The sequence below is a fragment of the Oryctolagus cuniculus genome, chromosome 10, assembly GCF_051225735.1.
Source record: "Oryctolagus cuniculus isolate XC-2025 breed Fujian yellow rabbit chromosome 10, ASM5122573v1, whole genome shotgun sequence".
NCBI lineage: Eukaryota > Metazoa > Chordata > Mammalia > Lagomorpha > Leporidae > Oryctolagus > Oryctolagus cuniculus.
The window spans coordinates 76,527,530-76,532,879 of record NC_142876.1 but is presented as its reverse complement, the minus strand read 5'-3'; the positions used below and the strand labels follow the sequence as shown (position 1 = coordinate 76,532,879).

General features: G+C 36.2%; 1 pseudogene; it reads right to left on the bottom strand.

The window, feature by feature from the left end:
- Positions 1 to 4,504: 4,504 nt before the first annotated feature.
- Positions 4,505 to 4,634, bottom strand: LOC127492589 (U2 spliceosomal RNA; annotated as a pseudogene).
- Positions 4,635 to 5,350: the final 716 nt, after the last annotated feature.

Sequence of the window (5,350 nt, the reverse complement as noted above, 5' to 3'; positions counted from 1 at the left end):
TGGGAAGGAAGAACTCAAACTATCCCTCTTTGCAGATGATATGATTCTTTACTTAGGGGACCCAAAGAACTCTACTAGGAGACTATTGGAACTCATAGAAGAGTTTGGCAAAGTAGCAGGATATAAAATCAATGCACAAAAATCAACAGCCTTTTTATACACAGGCAATACCACGGCTGAGAAAGAACTTCTAAGATCAATCCCATTCACAATAGCTACAAAAACAATCAAATACCTTGGAATAAACTTAACCAAGGATGTTAAAGATCTCTACGATGAAAATTACAAAACCTTAAAGAAAGAAATAGAAGAGGATACCAAGAAATGGAAAAATCTTCCATGCTCATGGATTGGAAGAATCAATATCATCAAAATGTCCATTCTCCCAAAAGCAATTTACAGATTCAATGCAATCCCAATCAAGATACCGAAGACCTTCTTCTCAGATCTGGAAATAATGATGCTGAAATTCATATGGAGACACAGGAGACCTCAAATAGCTAAAGCAATCTTGTACAACAAAAACAAAGCCAGAGGCATCACAATACCAGATTTCAGGACATACTCCAGGGCAGTTGTAATCAAAACAGCATGGTACTGGTACAGAAACAGATGGATAGACCAATGGAACAGAATTGAAACACCAGAAATCAACCCAAACATCTACAGCCAACTTATATTTGACCAAGGATCTAAAACCAATTCCTGGAGCAAGGACAGTCTATTCAATAAATGGTGCTGGGAAAACTGGATATCCACGTGCAGAAGCATGAAGCAAGACCCCTACCTTTCACCTGACACAAAAATTCACTCAACATGGCTTAAAGACTTAAATCTACAACCCGACACCATCAAATTATTAGAGAGCATTGGAAAAACCCTGCAAGATATAGGTACCAGCAAAGACTTCTTAGTAAATAGCACAGAAGCACAGGCAGTCAAAACCAAAATTAACATTTGGGATTGTATCAAATTGAGAAGTTTCTGTACTTCAAAAGAAAGAGTCAGGAAAGTGAAGAGGCAACCGACAGAATGGGAAAAAAATATATGCAAACTATGTAACAGACAAAGGGTTGATAACCAGAATCTACAAAGAAATCAAGAAATTCCACAACATCAAAGCAAACAATCCACTTAAGAGATGGGCCAAGGACCTCAATAGACATTTTTCAAGAGATGAAATCCAAACGGCCAACAGACACATGAAAAAATGTTCAAGATGACTAGAAATTAGGGAAATGCAAATCAAAACCACAATGAGGTTTCACCTCACCCCGGTTAGAATGGCTCACATTCAGAAATCTACCAACAATAGATGCTGGAGAGGATGTGGGGGAAAAGGGACACTAACCCACTGTTGGTGGGAATGCAAACTGGTCAAGCCACTATGGAAGTCAGTCTTGAGATTCCTCAGAAACCTGAAGATAACCCTACCATTCAACCCAGCCATCCCACTCCTTGGAATTTACCCAAAGGAAATAAAATTGGCAAACTAAAAAGCTGTCTGCACCTTAATGTTTATTGCAGCTCAATTCACAATAGCTAAGACCTGGAACCAACCCAAATGCCTATCAACAGTAGACTGGATAAAGAAATTATGGGACATGCACTCTATAGAATACTATACAGCAGTCAAACACAATGAAATCCGGTCATTTGCAACAAGATGGAGGAATTTGGAAAACATCATACTGAGTGAATTAAGCCAGTCCCAAAGGGACAAATATCATATGTTCTCCCTGATCAGCAACAACTAACTGAGCACCAAAGGGGAAACTTGTTGAAGTGAAATTGACACTATGAGAAACAGTGACCTGATCAGCTCTTGTCCTGACTGTTGATGTACAATGTAATACTTTATCCATTTTAGTATTTCTTTTGTTCTAGTACTATTGGTTGAACTCTGTAATTAACACACAATTATTCTTAGATGTTTAAATTTTAACTGAAAAGTGATCCCTGTTAGGAAGCTGGAAAGCATTATGCTGAGTGAAATAAGCCAGTCTCAAAGGGACTAATACCATATGTTCTCCCTGATCGGTGACAACTAACTGAGCACCAAAAAGGAAACCTGTTAAAGTGAAATTAACACTATGAGAAACGGTGACTTGATCAGTCCTTGCCCTGACTGTTGATGAACAATTCTTAGTATTTTTTTTTGTTTATTTGTTCTACTTAATACTTTTGGTTGAATACTGTAATCAATACACAGTTATTCTCAAGTGTTGAAACTTAACTGAAAAGTGATCACTGTTAAATATAAGAGTGGGAATAAGAGAGGGAAGAGATGTGCAATTCGGCACATGTTCAAGCTGACTTACCTCAAACGGTAGAGTAAGAAACATACCAAGGGATTCCAATTCAATCCCATCGAGGTGGCATGTACCAATGCCATCTCACTATTCCCAGTGATCAATTTCTGTTCACAATTGATCATACTGATAGGACTAAGAGCCAAAGGGATCACATAAACAAGACTAGTGTCTACAAATACTAGCTGATAGAATCAAAAAGGGAGAGAACGATCCAACATGGGAAGTGAGATACACAGCAGACCCATAGAATGGCAGATGTCCTAAACAGCACTCTGGCCTCAGAGTCAGCCCTTAAGGCATGCGGATCTGGCTGAAAAGCCCATGAGAGTATTACAGGCATGGAAAGCCAAAACACTCTGGAAAAAAAAAAAAAACAACAATAACCCTACATGAAAGATCTCCACGAGTGAGATCCCAGTGAAAAGAACAGGTCATCAAAGAAGGAGGTACCTTTCTCTGAAGGGAGGAGAGAACTTCCACTTTGACTACGACCTTGTCTAAATATGATCAGAGTTGGTGAACTCAAAAGGCTTACATAGTCTTGGCAACTCATGACAAGAGTTTAGGGTGATTACTGATTACATAAAGAAGAGTGTCAGTTGGTTAAGTCAACAACAGGAGTCACTGTGCACTTACTCCTCATGTAGGATCTTTGTCCTTAAGGTGCTGTACATTGAGATCTGGTGCTATAACTAGTACTCAAACAGTATTTTTCACTTTGTGTTACTATGTGGGTGCAAACTGTTGAAATCTTTACTTAATATATGCTAAACTGATCTTCTGTACATAAAGAGAATTGAAAATGAATCTTGGTGTGAATGGAAGGGGGGAGGGAGAGGGAAAGGTGAGGGTTGCGGGTGGGAGGGAAGTTATGGGGGGGGGAAGCCATTGTAATCCATAAGCTGTACTTTGGAAATTTATATTCATTAAATAAAAGTTTAAAAAAACCCAAAAACAAGAAAACTAACAATCTAATTTAAAATATATACAAAAATATGAGCAGACTTTTCATAAAATAAAATGTATGGATGCCCAATCAGCACGACATTATATTTGACATCATTAGTAGTTAAAATGCAAATTAAAAGCATAATGATATACTAATACATACCTTTATTGATTTATTTTTAAAGATCCATTTTTTTATTTGAAGGAGAGAGAGGCAGAAAGCAGGGGGGTGAAGACAGAGAGAGAGAGAGATTTTACATCTGTTGGTTTACTTTCCAAATGGCCTTAACAGCCAGGTTTGGTCCAGACTGAAGCCAAAAGCCAGAAACTCCATCTAGAGCACCCACATGGGTATCAGGGGCTCAAGCACTTTGACCACCATCTGCTGACTTCCTAAATGAATTAGTAGGGAGCTGAATCAGAAGAGGAGCAACTAAGACTCCAACCCTCACTCCAATATGGGATGTGGCATCACAGTAGCAGTTTAACTCAGTACACGGCAACACCGACCCACCAGGTCACAACTTTTAGAATGGCAAAATTAAAAAATCTTGCAATGCCTAGAGGATATAAAACCCCAGAAATAGTCATCCATTGCTGGTGAGAATGTAAAACAAAGGAACCTTTTTGGAAACTAGTTTGGCAGTATCTTAAACAGTGAAACATACACCCACCCAATGATTCACTAATTCTACTCCTAAGTATTTCCTCAAGAGACATCAGAGCATACGTTCACACAGGGAAGTTCACAGATGCTTTCTTAGTAACAGCCAAAAGCTGAGGAAAATCTCATCAACAAGTTTGGAATAAATTAATTATTATTTTCATATGATAGAATATAACAACAATAAAAGACATATAATAAATGCAATAGTGAATCTCAGCTGGTTAAACTGAGTGTAAGAAAAGTAATTGTATCTATCTTCAACAAATAGTATTGGAAAATAATATCTACATACAAAAGATTGAATTTGAAATATTACTTTATACAGTATACAAAAATCAGCTCAAAATGGATCAAAAACCTAACTATAAGTAAAACCTATAAAATTCTTAAATAAAACAGAGGTGAAAGCTTCATGGTATTGAATCTTGTGAGTTTTTAGATAGGACACCAAAAGAAAATAAACAGATAAAGGGACTTCATTAACATAAAAAATTTGTGCACCTAAAAGCACTATGAACAGAATCCAAAGAAATCTCTAGAATTAGAGAAAATATCTGCAAATAATTTTATCTGAGAGGAGTGGTCATATTATCAGAATAAATTAAAAAAAACTTTTATAGCTCAGCAATAAAAAAAATGCTTCTATTGTAAACTGATAAGAACAGATACTACACTTGTTCTTAGCCAAAAGGCCAAGAAGTGATACACTTCTATTTTAAAAATTGACAAAGGGCTTAAATAGACATTTCTTCAAAGAAGATATGTTAAGTGGCCAATAAGCACATTAAATGATGTTAAATATCACTAATCTTCATGGAAAAAACAATAAAAATCGGTGCTTTACCATTTCATACCAATTAGGATGGCTATTATTTTTAAAAATATACCGAATCAGAAAATAGTGAGCACTGGTGAGATTAGAGAGAAATTGGAACCACTGTGCATTGCCGGTGGCAATGTAAATTGTGTTTGTGCTATGAAGGTTTCTCAAAGGTTGAACATAAAGTGATCACATGATCCAGCCACTCCTTTTCTGAGCATATGGGATTGAACTTATATTTGTGTACTTAAAATACATAGTCACATAATTCACATAATCCAAAAACATAGATTCACACTTAATGTCCAGCAACAGATAAATGATTTTGCAAAATTGAAAGATATACATTTGTTTATAATATATTCCAATGTATTATAATCTAACATATTATATATAACATTATGTAATATGAAAAAGCAATGGATTCTGACACATTAAAAAATGGATAAATCTTGAAGACAATATGTTCAATGAAATAAGCTAGTCACAAAAGGACAAATACCATATTACTTAACTCAAATGAGGCTCCCAGAGTAATCAAATTCTGAGAGAAAACAAAATCATGGTTTCCAGGAAGTAGAGTGAGGGATGAAATCAGTG